General features: G+C 48.8%; 1 non-coding gene across 1 annotated transcript; it reads left to right on the forward strand.

Annotated features, from left to right (window-relative positions):
• The first annotated feature begins 1,550 nt into the window (after positions 1-1,550).
• Positions 1,551-1,685, forward strand: LOC131482050 (U11 spliceosomal RNA). The gene has a single exon (XR_009246733.1). It is a non-coding gene; the product is annotated as a U11 spliceosomal RNA (small nuclear RNA).
• The last annotated feature ends 14,037 nt before the right edge of the window (positions 1,686-15,722 follow it).

Genomic DNA, 15,722 nt, shown 5'->3' on the forward strand with positions numbered 1-15,722 from the left:
CACAAGCTCACATCATTTCACTTGTAAGCTTAACCCTCACAACCTGTTCCTGGGGCATCCCTGTCTTCCACCTTACACCGAGCTGTGAGGAAAGACGCTTCATGTACAAGTCCAATGAAAGCAGACATCAAACCAGGGTCTTTCTGATTCCACAGACAATGCTTAAAGGAAACCATGCAACCAAGCAGAGTGAAAGATGAACTAATCCAGCTTAAAAAAAAATGTATTTGAAAAGCAGAGACAGAGCTAGCTCCTATCCGCTGGTTCACTCCCCAAATACCTCAACAGACAAGACTTGATGGAGATTGGAAACAAGAAGCAGAGGGCAGGGAGCAGGGACTCAATCCAGGTGGTCCGTGCAGGTGGCGGGAACCAATTTCCTCGAGCCATGGCCACTGCCTTCTGCTGTGTTCCGTGGAAGGAAGCTGGCATTAGGACCCCGCACTGGATTACACAACCAGGTTCTCCGACGGATCAGCAGGCATCTTAACCACGAATGCCAAACACCTGCACCATTCCAGCCTTTTTTTATTTTAAAAAACGAGTCAGATGTTTTTCATCACAGAGGAGCATGTGCATTTGAATTCTTATCTCTGGGACTGCAATCAAAAATGCAGAGTAAATGGACAGGGTTGGTAAACTGTTGTTGCTGTCTATTTGCTTGTCTTTTTTTAAATTATTTTTTTAATAATCTTACTTAGTTGATTAGGGTACAGAGGGTCAAGGGCTACAGGGTGAAAGTGGGTAATACTATTGTTTCCACACTAATATTATCCTTTTTTCCCTGTATCTGGGGTCAGGAGAGAAACAAAGGGAAAAGCCCCACCCAGCCTCCCACCCATCCCAGATCCCCAACAGGAGGCACTCTCCGAGGGCCCTGCTCAAACAGTTTTAATAGTTCATCAGTTCTGGATTGCTGCCAGTCTCTCAGTTCCAATCACAATGAAACCTATTCAGAGTCCACTGGCTGGCAGTCTCTTCATGGTTGGAGTTCTAAGATCAGCAGTTCAGTTGGAGGGATCTCCAAAGAAACTTCATCTGAGATGATCCCAAACCTGATTCTTACATGAGTTTGCTAGTACAGAGTCCAACACTGTCCATCACACCATCAGCTTATGCACATGCTGATCATTGCGATTGCGGGGTCTGTTCTGTTTCCAGCCCTTTCTTCCTCGTGAACCAATGGGTGTTGTAGTCCAGCTCAAGCCTACCCACTTCATACTGGGTTCTCATGCAAACCAGTTGGAGCTGCAGCCTAGTTGGGGCAACTCCCCATAACCCCCACCAGTTCTGCCCCCTACCCTGGTTCCCATGCTTGCCAATATGTACCTCAGGCTTGTCTAGTCTGTCCCACATCCCATTTAGCTCTCGCACATGTCAATGGACTTTGAAGCCTAGTTCAACCCAACCAACCTACTATCCAGCCCATACACCTATTGGCAGGTGCCTTTCTGTCTAGCCACCCCTGCCCCTGTCCTGGTTTTCGTGCTGTCCAGTGAGAGTGGTAGCCCCGAGGGTGCTTGTCTTTTAAATATTTTTTTTTTTTTTGTAACAAGGGTTTCTGTTGTGAGTGGTACATGTAGGGTGGCTCTGCTTGCTCTTCATGCGGGATTGACATCAAGAGATTTCAGAAACATAATTTACTAACTTCTGGGCAGCTGGTGATCATTGGTCCTAATTTTTTTTTAAAGATTTATTTATTTTATTACAGAGTCAGATATACAGAGAGGAGGAGAGACAGAGAGGAAGATCTTCCGTCCGATGATTCACTCCCCAAGTGAGCCGCAATGGCCAGCGCGCGCCGATCCAATGCCGGGAACCAGGAACCTCTTCCGGGTCTCCCACGTGGGTGCAGGGTCCCAATGCATTGGGCCGTCCTCGACTGCTTTCCCAGGCCACAAGCAGGGAGCTGGATGGGAAGTGGAGCTGCCGGCGTTCAAGGCGAGGACTTACGCCGCTAGGCTATGCCGCCGGGCCCAGTCCTAATTTTTTTTATTGTTGTCTCTTGTTTTAAGATTTTTTATTTTTATTGCAAAGCCAGATATACAGAGAAGAGGAGAGACAGAGAGGAAGATCTTCCATCTGATGATTCACTCCCCGAGTAACTGCAATGGCTGGTGCTGCACCAATCCGAAGCTGGGAGCCTGGAACTTCCTCCGGGTCTCCCATACAGGTGCAAGATCCCAAGGCTTTGGGCTGTTCTTGACTGCTTTCCCAGGCCACAAGCAAAGAGTTGGATGGAGCTGCCGGGGTTAGAACCGGCGCCCACATGGGATCCCAGCATGTTCAAGGCAAGGATTTTAGCTGCTAGGCCACCGTGCTGAGCCCCTGTTTTTGTTTCTTTGAAAGATTCAGAGACAGAGAAATCCCATCCACTGGTTTGCCCACCCCCAAGCAAACGCCTCCAACAGCTCCTACTGAGTCAAGCTTAAGCCAGAAGCCCGGAACTCCAGCCAGATCTCCTACAGGGATAGCACTGACCCAAGCGCTTGAACTGTCACCACTGTCTCCCAGGGTGCTCACTGCAGTCAACTCAGCTTGGGGCATGGAGGCAGGCCAGTCCAGACGTTCCAACACACGCTGTGGGGGTTCCAGGCAGCATCTTCACCACTATGCAACAGCTCACTGCATCATTGCTTGTTCAGATAGTCTCCACCCAGGAGACACGAGCACTAAACTTTTCCCCCGCAATCCTGGTCCCCAACTGCACACGTTTAAATCTCCTTCTTCTTTTCAGCATCTTGAACATGCCCTGTGGATGCCCCTCACCTTCTCCAACAGTTAAAATTCCCTCCCCTTTGGAACTCTAGTCGCATTGCATTTCAACCAACAGCTTTCCCTTTCCCACCACACTGACCAGGTCCCTGGTTGATGGGCTATAGCACAGAGAGGAGCAGGGGCTGTTCTTTCATGGCCAGTCACCCTTCCTGGCTTCAGGGTGTGATACTGTCTTGTGGGGTGGGGGTAGGAGGACAGGGTCACCCCCAAAGACATCTTTGCTTATTTTCCTGCTTGTCGATGGGGCTCTGTGGGTGGTGGCCAACTGCAGCCCGGCAGACCACCAACGGGCTGTCAGGGCCTGATGGCAGAGCCCAGCGGCCTCTCACTGACCATGGTCGCTGACTCGGGAGCTCGACCTGTTCCCCAGCTGGCTGGGTGTCCCTGCAGGCTGCAAGTCCTCCTCAGTCCATCAGAGCAGCGCTCATCAAGCCCCATGTCCCTTCCTTTCTGGCCCCTAGAAGTCGAAGAGTCGCTGCTCCTCTGCCTACTTGGCCACATTTCTGCCCCGCCAACTTTCTCCAGTTCTTCTTGCTCACTTGGAAGAAGCACAGAGCCAGAAACTTCACCCTGTGGGCAAAGAGCTCAGCAGAGTAGCAGTGCCAGTCTCCCCTCTGTGCACACACTCTCATTCTCCCCCGCCCTTCTCTCTGCCTCCTCACTTAACTGGGAGAGTACAAGGGGAAGTCGCGGCAATTCTGTAAAAATGACAGATGTGGGGCCCGGCGGCATGGCCTAGTGGCTAAAGTCCTCAACTTGAAAGCCCCGGGATCCCATATGGACGCCGGTTCTAACCCCGGCAGCTCCACTTCCCATCCAGCTCCCTGCTTGTGGCCTGGGAAAACAGTGGAGGCTGGCCCAAGGCCTTTGGTGCCTGCTACCATGTGGGAGACCAGGAAGAATCTCCTGGTATCCATCTTCAGATCAGCCCAGCTGTGGCTATTGCAGTCCCTGGGGAGTGAATCAACTGTTGGGAGATGTGTCTGTCCCTCTTACTCTGTAACTCTGATGCTCAAGTGCGGGGAACAGGGTGCCAGAGCGTCCCCAATGAACATGAAAGGCCATCGCAGGATGGTGACTGGCCTAGGGTCAGGAGGTGGGGTTGGTCTCGCCAGCAGGTAAACAGGTAGTCACAGGGATAGGCTGATGCCCTCACTGCGATTATGTCATTGCTACTGGCCTATCAGGTAGGACCAAGTGGACCCATGGGGAGAAGTGATTGGTGGAGAGCGGTATAAAAGCAGCCGCTAAAAGCAATAAGACGGACGGGGAGAGGGACGGGGAGAGGGACGGGGCGAGGGACAGGGCAGCAGAGAGGGGTACAAAAGCAATAAGGCCTATGGGGAGAAGGAAAAGCAGCAGAGAGAGGGCTAGAAAAGCAGCAGAGTAAAGCTAAGACCTTCGGGGAGAAAAGCTAAGACCTACAGGGAAAGAAGCAGTGAAGAAAGCATATAAAAGCAGCCGCTTTTGGCAATAAGGGGTCCGGTTGCGATTCCAACTTTTCCCAGACCCTCAAGAGTGTGCCTCGTAGGTAGTGTCGTGTCGCTGCTGGTAGGCGACACTCAAGTTTAATAAATAACCCAAAAAATAACTGACCCAGAAAGCCCCCCAAATTCCTCTCCAGTCTTTTGCAGAAGGTTGCAGAGGACCTGGTGCAATGGCTCGGGAGCTGATCCTTGCAAGTACCGGGTACTGGTTCATGTCCTGGCTGTCCTACTTGCCACCCAGCTCCCTGCTTGTGGCCTGGGAAAGCAGTCAAGAATGGCACAAAGCCTTGGGACCCTGCACCCATGTGGGAGACCCAGAAGCAGCTCCTGGTTCCTGACTTTGGATCAGCTCAACTCCACTGTGGCCACTTGGGAAGTGGACCAGCAGGAAGAAGATACTTCAGTTTCATCTTCTTCCTGAAAATCTGCCTTTCAAATAAAAATAAATCAATCTTTTAAAAAGATGCTTGCTGAAGATTGTTTTGGATTATATTTTTGGTTTTTTGGAGCCTAATACAGCTCAGCTGAGTCGATGGCCTCCTGTAGTTTTTATTAATTACATATATACATGTGTGCATATATTTAAATACATGCATATACACATACACACTCATACATACACGTGTATTTGTAGGTTACTATTTTAATTCTTTAACTACAATCCAGCCCTTATGTTGATGTTCAAGTGTTTCATATTTGATCAGTGGGAACTCCTTCAAGGTCACTGCTTTGCCATTTGATGTATGCTTCTCATTCTCACTTTCAGGTGCAGCAACATGCTCCAGGATGCTCTTTGACATGTCCTGCCAAGCTTTAGAATTGTCCTCCAAGGAGCCCTTGGAATGCACGAATTTTTTTTTTTTACCAACACTAGGGAAAAGTTACATTTCTTTTAAATTATCTTATCTTACTTTATTTTGCAAAAATTACTGATTTTTTTTTTTTTTTTGGAAAGGTGGATATACAGAGAGGAAGAGAAAAAGAGAGGAAGATCTTCCTTCCGATGGTTCACTCCCCAAGCGGCCGCAATGGCTGGAGCTGAGCCGATCCGAAGCCAGGAGCCAGGAGCCAGGAGCCAGGAACTCTTTCCCCTGGGCCTCCCACATGAGTGCAGGGTCCCAAGGGTTTGAGCTGTCCTTGACTGCTTTCCCAGAAAACATGCAGGGAGCTGGATGGGAAGTGGGGTCACCGGGATTAGAACCGGCTCCCATATGGGATCCTGGCGTGTGCAAGGTGAGGACTTTAACCACTACGCTATCGCGCCGGGCCCTACTGATTCTTTTTTTTTTTTTTTTTTAAGATTTATTTTTATTACAAAGTCAGATATACAGAGAGGAGGAGAGACAGAGAGGAAGATCTTCCATCCAATGATTCACTCCCCAAGTGAGCCGCAACGGGCCGGCGTGCGCTGATCCGATGCCGGGAACCAGAAACCTCTTCCAGGTCTCCCACGTGGGTGCAGTGTCTCAATGCAGTCCTCAACTGCTTTCCCAGGCCACAAGCAGGGAGCTGGATGGGAAGTGGAGCTGCCGGGATTAGAACCGGCACCCATATGGGATCCCGGTGCGTTCAAGGCGAGGACTTTAGCCGCTAGGCCACGCCGCCAGGCCCGGTACTGATTCTTTTTTAAAAGATTTATTTGTTATTAGAAAGACAGATTTGCAGAGAGAAGGAAAGACAGAGAAATATCTTCCATCCGTTGATTTATTCCCCAAGTGACGCAACAGCCGGACTGGGCCAATCCGAAGCCAGGAGCTAGGAGCTTCTTCCAGGCCATCCACATGGGTACAGAATCGCTAGGCTTTAGGGAACCCACTGCTGCTTTTCCAGGGCACAAGCAGGTAGCTGGATGGGAAGTAAAGCAGCCAGAACAAGAACTGGTGCCCGCCCATATGGTGTCACAGCACTTGAAGTTGGAGGATTAGCAAGTTGAGAGATTGTGCTGGGAGAGAAAGATCTTCAATTTTCCAGTTCACTACTCAAAATGCACACAATAGCCAGAGCGAGGCCACGTGGAGGCCAGGAGCTCCATCTGCTGCTTTCCCAGGCGCAAGTACGAGGAGCTGGATTAGAAGCCGAGCAGCTGGGACTTGAACCAACCCCTGATATGGGATGCCAGCATTGCAAGAAACAGCTTAACCCACACTGCCATAATGCTGGCCTATGTTTATTTTTGTTTTATTCAAGAGGCGGAGAAACAGACAGAGACCTTCCATCCACTGGCTCACTCCCCAAGTGCTCACAAAGGCCACAGTTGGCCCAGGATAAAGTCAAGAGCCTGGAACCCAGTCTGGGTCTCCCCCATGGAAGGTAGGAACCCAAGCACTTGACCCAGCACTGCCACCTCCCTGGCACACACGAGCAGGAAGCTAGATTGAAAGTGGAGCAGGGGCCCGGCGGCGTGGTCTAGCGGCTAAAGTCCTCGCCTTGAAAGCCCCGGGATCCCATATGGGCGCCGGTTCTTATCCCGGCAGCTCCACTTCCCATCCAGCTCCCTGCTTGTGGCCTGGGAAAGCAGTTGAGGATGGCCCAATGCTTTGGGACACTGCACCCACGTGGGAGACCCAGAAGAGGTTCCAGGTTCCCGGCATTGGATCGGCGAGCATCGGCCCGTTGCGGCTCACTTGGGGAGTGAATCATCGGACGGAAGATCTTCCTCTCTGTCTCTCCTCCTCTGTGTATATCTGGCTGTAATAAAATGAATAAATCTTTAAAAAAAAAAAAAAAAAAAGAAAAGAAAAGAAAGTGGAGCAGCCAGGGCTCAAACCAGGTACCCTGGCATGGGTTGCTGGTGTCCCTGCTGCTCCAGGTACCCACAGCAAGGGAAACGTTAGTAAAGTCAAGTCCTTATGTGCAGCCACAGCTGTCATGATTCATTGTGGGTGCCGAGACGGGTGTAGAAAATACCACCTCTATAGGGACAGCTTAACCAGAGGAGGTGCATCCCTGCAACCCGCCCCCCTCGCCCCTGCCCCATGTGCTGATCAACCCAGCAATGCCCACGTTTACCTACCAAAATTAATTTACATTTTAATTCCTCTTTCCATGAACTTAAAATAGTTGTGTACCACCAGGCTTCGCTTTATTTTTTTTTCTTCTCAGCACTTAATCACCTAAATTGTCTTGTTTGCTGGCTTGTTTTATAAATTTTCTTTCCTTTCCACTACAATATGCAGAACAAATCAGCTTTTGTGCTTTATCTTTGCATGGTGACACATGAGGAGAGATCATGTTGGAGTTACTTCAGGTAGAGAGCAGGTAATATTTTAAGTACAGGTCATTTAGAACCCTTCGCATCTTTCTGTTAAAAAAAAAAATACAGCAGAGTTCTTTAAAATTCCCAAAGATACACTAGCCATGAATTTCCAGGAGGTCGAGACTTTGATCTGTTAATCTTCAACAACCACCCCAGTGCCTGGTTACTAGCAGGTACTTAACTATTTGCACGTGAACCGAAATTGACACGGGGCTGTCTACAGACGTGAGTCAAACAAAGTTCTGAAAACAAAGCTCACTGCTAGCAAATATTGACCGCTTTGTCAAGTGCATCAGTCGTGACTGGGTGAGGCCACGCCAGTCTCAGTACCTAGAAGTGTATCTAGAACCTGGCCTGAGGTGTCCAATCATTGACGAAAGCAGGAAAGGAACTTTCCCACTGAGACATTCTACAGCAACAGCTCTGCATCTTTACCCCCAGTTGATGTTTGTGGAACTTTTTCAAATGACATTTCTCCAGACACCTACCATTCCTTCAAAAGGTCCCCTGATTATATATTCAGATGGGAAAATTCCCACACCGTGTTCATGGTTTTGTAAATTTCCTATATTCTGAAATACATTCGTACATTCTCTCCCAGCCTCTTGTATTGAAACCCTTGTGTTGCATTTAGCGTGTGTTACCCTCAAACACTTTTATATCGATGTTGGGTTACTCTTTAACCAATTTCTGATAAATAACCCAGATATTGGAATGTCTAAATATATATGTTAAATATGTATCCATAGATATAATCTATAAACCAACAATTAATGTCAGAATACTTAAGATCTACATGGAAAAACTGTAAAACCTACTATACCCTCAATACACTATGTTAACCTGCAAAGGGGAGGGAGTGCAGGGAAGTCTTTCAGGACCATAAAAAGAGTGAGAAAAAAGTACAATATAGCCTATCAAGATCAAATCTGGTAATTCATAGACAACAGACTCAAAGCGGCACTAAACAACAATAAAACTACTATACCAATGCATGAGGGGGGAATCGGGTGCGATCCTGACAACCTCTTAACAGGAGGTCATGTGCGTGGAGCAGGGGGGCACTCCAAAGTGGAGCAGGTGGTAAGGAGGAAGCTTAGATCCCAACCTTGAAGACTCCCAGACCTTCACCACAAACTATTAACACGAGCAACAAGGACTATATCCCAACTGCCAAGGAGGCCACAGGGAGTTGGATGCCCTCGGAGGCCGAGTACTCTGAGATCACCCACCCCCAACCGGAGCTTCCGCAGGGGATGGAAGAAGTCCAAACACTACCGTGCAGAAACCAACATCATCGGAAAGACAACCAGAAGCCCTGAGCGGTTCGCAGAAACAGAACAATAAATGTCCTTCGGGACCAGGGAGGAGGGCTTTCCCTGGTCCGAGCCTGGCTGCAACTCTGGACACCCACCCTCCCTCGCAATGACCATCGGGATCGCTTCGAAAACCCCTCACAGCAAACAAACAATCATACAAACTAAAAAAAACCTAAAATAAATAGACACAACAGAAAGTAGAGCTTGAAACCTGACAGGAAAGAGCTGGCGTGGATTGGCTCATGCCTCGCTGGGTGGGACACAAAGATTAGTCACTCCTCACCATGGTGTTGGGGATTTCCCTGCACAACCCCCCCCGCAAAAAAGATGTTCTGCACCTTAATTGTCGACAAATGTCTTGTTAGAGTTACAAGCCAGTCTAGATTATCCTAAAATCTGCCAAGATCAGCAAAATTATACTTCAACACAACAAATGGCTAAATACTAAAATGAAGTAGACACGAGACAGCTGAATGGTACCCTATAGCCATTTTAAGGTATATAGCAGCCGGTCCTGTATATAAACTAAAATTGAAATGTCAATGAGCTAATCATAGGTTGTCGTTAGGACTTGCTTTTTTTTTTTCTTTTTTTTTTAACATACTGGTTACTCAAAACCATGTCAATTCCATAATATTGCAAATTGCTGTTGATGTTATATTGGGACTCTTAATTGACTGGGATGATATTCTACCAGCTCTGACTTCGGACCAGAAATGGTCTCCCCAAGAAACTGTTCAACCCATCCGGACAATAAGTAGCTGGACTCTATGCTTGGTATATGTTTGCAAGGAAAGAATCTTGATTGAATTTGAACTGTAATACTGCATCAAGGTGGAGAAATCCACCAGGGGGGGAGGGGGAGGGGGGAGGGGTGGGGGGATTCCCAGAGCCTATGAAACTGTCACATAATGCAAAATAATTAAAAAAATAAATAATTTAAAAATATGTATGGATAAATTTTTAAATAGACACATTAGATATATATATTTTAGGGGCCAGCATTGAGGCATAAGCTCCCATCTTCAATGTCAGCATCCCATATGGGTGCAGGTTTGTGTCCTGGCTGCTCCACTTCCAATAAAGCTCCCTGCTAACAGCTTAGGAAAGGCAGTGGAAGATGGCCCATGTATTTGGCCTCCTGCTGCCCACACAGGAGACCTGGAATAAGCTCTTGGCTCCTGGCTTTGGCCTGGCCCAACCCTGCCTGTTGTGGCTATATGGGGCGTCCAACAGGGCTGGCAAGGACTCATCAACACTCCAGCCATTCCTGCTGCGTGCATTGCCTTGGCCTCCCTGCTCAGGGGTATGCAGAGAGGATCGCAGAAGGCGTGAGGCGCCAGAGCTCTCTGTGACTCATCAAATCTAATTAGTCAGAAATTGAATTTAAGGAAGTGGATCTGAGTCTGCGAGGCTGTCAGATCAACAGTGACGTGGCAGTCGCCAGACACCTGTTTTTTCCTCCACCTGTTCACCCACAGGATCATGGTTCTGCTCTTCCCACCTCCGTTCCATAGCTTGGAACAGAGAACGTTCTAATATTCCTTTCCATGTGTCAGTCGTTTAGGATTGCCGTAACAACAAAAATACTTTAAACTGAGTTGTGTTGGCTGGGAAGCTGCTGGTGCAGTTGGCGTCTGGTTCATTGCTGACACCTTCTTGCCGTGTTTCCATGCCATGGAAGGGGCGTGCTATGAATCCCTGATCGCTTCCTCAAGGCCCCACCTGCTACCATCTGCTCCTTGGTGATCAGGCTTCTGTTGCTGGATACAAACACTCGGATGGCTGCACCGCAGAGCCGCTGTCCTCAGGGCTCCCGCTGGAGATCAGTCCCTCACTGTTGCGGAGTCCAGCATGATGACCCTGCTTGTCACAGGGACTCCGCTCACCCATCTGGCCCACTCCGGGCAAAGGCAAGGTTAGCTGGCCTCCCCACACAGCCAGTGCACAACGAAAAACAGAACGGAACTGGTTTTGAACCTCACTTATGTAAGATGTTACCATAAGGAGATGCTGGGTGAACGATGGGCAAGAACTCCCTGTACTGATTTTGTAACTTTTCCCTAAGTCACAAATTCTTTTAAGATAAAATATTTTCTAAAAATCCTCTAGAATTTAGGTTTTTGCCTAGCTTACAGCTATTGATCTGAACTTGAGATAACTCATGCTACTTAACTTCACACCGGTGTTTTCCACTCTGTGTCCTAACACCCTCAGCACCCGGCAGGCCACATGATGCCTGAGGTTTGCACCTGCACGCTGACACCAGATGTGGCCATTGGTCAGCTTCTGGATGATGCTGTCCTCTCTCAGGTGTCCTTTCCTTCTGGATAGTTCTGCCCACCTGTCAGAAGCGGCTGCTAGGATCCCTCCTCTGATGCAGGTCAGATGTTACTCCAACAGTACTGCCGACAGTCCCTCGGGTTACCCACTGCCCTCAGAGGCAGGCCTCATGACAACATCAGCACAGTCAGCTCCCCCTACAAATTCCCCCTCTCAAAAACATTTGCCTCCCAGGAGAGTGTCCATTGGTGTTTTTCTCATTTAAAAAAAAAAAAAGATGTATTTTCTATTGGAAAGGCAGATTTACAGGCAGAAGCAGATACAAAGAGAACCAACTTCATCCACTGGTTCACTCCCCAAGTGGCTGCAAGAGCCAGAGCTGAGCTGACCTGAAACAAGGAGCCAGGAGCCTCCTCCAGGTCTCCCATGTGGGTGCAGGGTCCCAAGGCTTTGGGCTCTCCTCTTCTGCTTTCCTAGGCCACAAGCAGGGAGCTGGATGGGAAGAGGAGCATCCAGGATTAGAACCAGTGGCCAGATGGATTTAGCCACTGAGCCGTTGCACAGGGCCCATTGGTATCTTTCTCAATAGGCTGGGCCCTTTAGTCCTTCAGCATCCTGCCTGCAGAGGGAGTAGTGATACTGGAGTCTTCCCGCTCAGCCATCAGCCTTCCCAGGCCCAAACTTGGTTGGCCTCCTTCACATCACGTCCCATCTTTATTTGACCAACACCACTTGTGTTGAAAGCAGGAGGCACACTGATCTTCCTCCTCGTCTGTTGAACTAACATGTGCCAAGACAAACCCAAACGAACAGGTCACCCATAACTCTACTGGCCAACACCAAGGACATTAGGAATTTTAAATAAATGACAGTTATATTTGCTCTCTGATACTCTGATTCTTAATAAAAGATATCGGCCAGAATGCTGTATCCAATCTCTGCCATCATGCACAGTAGCTTCACACGCCCTGGAAAGTTAGAAACAAGGCAAGAACTGCTACCACTGCTTTTGAAAAAGATTTATTTATTTGTATGAAAGGAAGAGTCAAAGAGGGAAAAGCACACACACACGAAGAGAGAGAGATCTTCCATCTGTTGGTTTACTTGTTGGATGTTGATAATATGCAGCTCTGGTCTGGCTGAAACAAGTGAGGAATTAGGTCTTCCGCAGGGGTGGTGGGATCGAGGGCTGTTCCCAACATCTCCTGCCTTTCCAGATGCGCTAGCAGGGAGCTGGAGCTGAAGGGGTGTAGCTGGACTTGAGCTGGCACGCTGATACGCGGTGTGACTTCCCTTCTGTACCACAATGCCAACCAGGCAACCGTCATTTTTAAAACTTGTTATTGGGACATGAATAAGTCAAGATGAACGAAAGAAAGCTCAGAAAAATTCCCATAAGTGTGTGAAAATTAACAATAATGTTGACATTTTAAATCCATGTTCAAGAGATAGGGGCCCAGCACAATGGCTTAATCGGCTGATCCTCCCCCTTCAAGTGCTGGGATCCTATATGTGCACCGGTTCGTGTCCCGGCTGCCCACTTCCCATCCAACTCCCTGACTGTGGCCTGGAAAAGCAGTCAAGGAGAGCCCAAAGCTTTGGGACCCTGCACCCACATGGGAGACTTGGAAGAAACTCCAGGCTCCTGGCTTCTGGTCGTTGCAACCACTTGGGGAGTGAACCAGTGGATGGAAGATCTTTCTGTCTTTCCTCCTCTCTGTAAATCTGCTTTTCCAATGAGAGAGAGAGAGAGAGAGAGGGAGAGCATGAGGATATATAGCTCTAAAGAAGTTAATGGGTCCCTATTAGAAGTTATTTGACAAAGTAAATTTCAGATGACATCAACATTCACAAATAACAAGAGGGGGTAGGAAGAGTAAAGAAAACGTAAATGAAGCTTTGCACCATGTCTGGGTAGGGACCAGGTTACAGGTAAGGTTCTTCAGAGGTAAAGCTCTCACATGGAGAGGAGCATTTGCAGAGCATCATGAGCCTTGGGGGGAAGTGAGGGACTCAGGACTGGGCAGGGAAGTCAGACCGTGATGCAGCCACAACCAGTTTACCCTGCAGGGAGCTCAGAAAAAGCAGTGAGTCAGGATGGGGCAACGGCTTTTGGTCCCCGTAACCCTACCTTACTCAGGCTCACCCCAAAACGGATGTGATCTTGTGTTGAGGTGCTGTCCTAGGCCGTGAGTGTTCAGGTCAAGGCTTAGGTGTTCAGGTCCGCCAGACCCCTCTGTGCTCCTGTCTGCATGGTGTACCTCCATTCCTTCCTGTTAGTTTAGCAACCAGCGCCTCTACTTGGGGCAAACCCAGGAGGATGAGTAGTGTGAGTTCTCCTTCCTCAGTTCTCATTATAGGTGCCGCCTGTCCCCTGCGGGCACCACTGCCCATCTGCACGGCTCACTGCTGCAATGACCCGAGCCCTCCTCCCAACGGGGTGGGCCTCTGCTCGACAGACTGTGGCTGCTGCACTTGACCTTCTAGTCTCAAAACCCGATGAGAGAGCACCCAGAGAGCCCCGGGCAGCAGGCATCCTGCCCAGGAAGAGACCTCACACTGACAGGGCATGTCAGAGGTACCAGGAGCCAACAGAGTAACCAGGGGCCAAAGCTTAGGCAATATCGGAATCAGTAACCAAATGCAAAGTAAGTAAAATTATATATGCATTAGACTCTAACCTAAAATAGAAACTATATACAAACCTGGGTCCAGCGTGGAAGCCTAGTGGCTGAGGTCCTTGCCTTGTGTGCGCAGGGATCTCCTGTGGGTGCCAGTTCTAATCCTTGCGGCCCCATTTTCCATTCGGCTTCCTGCTTGTGGCCTAGGAGAGAAGTCGAGGATGGCCCAAAGCCTTGGGAACCTGCACTCGCATGGGAGACCCGGAAGAAGCTACTGGCTCCTGGCTTCAGATCAGTGCAGCTCTGCTGTTGCAGCAGCTTGTGGAGTGAATCAGCGAATGGATCTTCCTCTTGGTCTATCTGACTTTCCAATAAGACTAAATAAATATCTTTTAAAATGTGAAAAATGAAAATATATACAAACTAATGTAGATAAAAGCAGATGGTTGCAGGGCTGGCTCGATATTAGGGCTGAAATATTAATCAATAGCTAGTGAATTCTCTGCCTACAAGCACCAGCATCCCATCTGGGAGCCGGTTGGTCTCCCAGCTCCTCCGCTTCCCACCCAGCTCCCTGCCTATGGCCTGGGAAAGCAGTAGCAGATGGCCCGTGGCCTTGGCATCCTGCATGTATGTGGGAGACTTGGAGAGGCTCCTGGCTCCTGAACTAGCTCCTTCAGATCGGTTCAGCTCTGGCCATTGTGGTCATTTGGGGAGTGAACCAACAGATGGAAGATGTTTCTGTCTCCTCTTCTCTCTGTAAATCTGCCCTTCCAATGAAAAGAAATATAAAAATCTCAAAAAAAAAGATGATTGAATAGAGGCAGAGATACGTCTACAGAATTTCTAAATAATTTAGCCTCTAAAGGAGGCAGACTATAACTCCCTACTCCTTAAGTTTGGGTGGCAAATAGTCATTTTCTTCCGAAGAATAATGGACAGGAAGAGGAAAGATTAACCTCAGGGCAGAGAACTGTGACCACCTGCTCCAGCCAGGTGGTCCTCAGCCGTGTGAGGCTGTTAGCATACACCCTGGATAGGAGGTCCTGACCATGGCACTTGACCTCTGAGGACTGCTTCCCTGAATACTAGAGTCCACTCCAACCAGAAGAGCATCAGAAAAAAAAAACAAAACAAAAAAACCCATTTGGAGTCATTTTCTCAAACTAGTTATGCCTCCTAACTGTTGAGGGCATCAGAAACAAGGCAGGCTGCCGAGGCAGTCACAGCCGCCTGGAGACGGTGACTAAATCTAACAGCACTTCTGGATAAAATCCTGGAGAAGGACGTTAGGGACGAGGTACCGGAATTTGCATCAAATCTGATGTTTGCTCAGTAGGAATGTATCACTTCTTCTGCCACATACATTCATTCTTTTGTGTCGGCTTCTGCTTCCGGGGAACCCAACCTCAAGTCTCTGGATGCAAGAAGATGAGGTTTTTATCCTTGAGCATGCATTGCCTGGTGGGAAAAGCGGACGGCCCTCACCGGGGCAGGTGGGGGTCAGGGAATTGCTAAAACACTCACCAGTGAGGGTGGGAGAGGGTCGCTGGGAAAGGGATGTGGTGGTGGGTTTCGTCACCCGGAGCACCTCCACCTCATGCAGGGAATGAGGGCCATGGATGGGATGGGGCTGATGGCTGGCACGAAGGACCACAGGGCATGTTCAAATGGTCGCCTTTGTGTGCAGGCCTAACTGGAATGCACACACACCACACACACACACACACAATATCCATCGTGATTAGAGATCAAAGTTCACTCTTTTTTTTCATCTATATTTTCCTGTATTCTTTCCACTTCTATACGCACACATTTGGCACAGTGACACAGAAAGGGATGTGGATATTCCATACGCCGAATCCCTCCGCAAACAACAGCAACAGCCAGGATGGAGACTGACCGGAGCCAGGAGCCAGGAGCCCCACCTGTGTCTTTCACATGGATGGCAGAGACCTGAGTCTCTGGAAGATCTTCT

The sequence above is a fragment of the Ochotona princeps genome, chromosome 1 (assembly GCF_030435755.1).
Source record: "Ochotona princeps isolate mOchPri1 chromosome 1, mOchPri1.hap1, whole genome shotgun sequence".
Classification (NCBI taxonomy): domain Eukaryota; kingdom Metazoa; phylum Chordata; class Mammalia; order Lagomorpha; family Ochotonidae; genus Ochotona; species Ochotona princeps.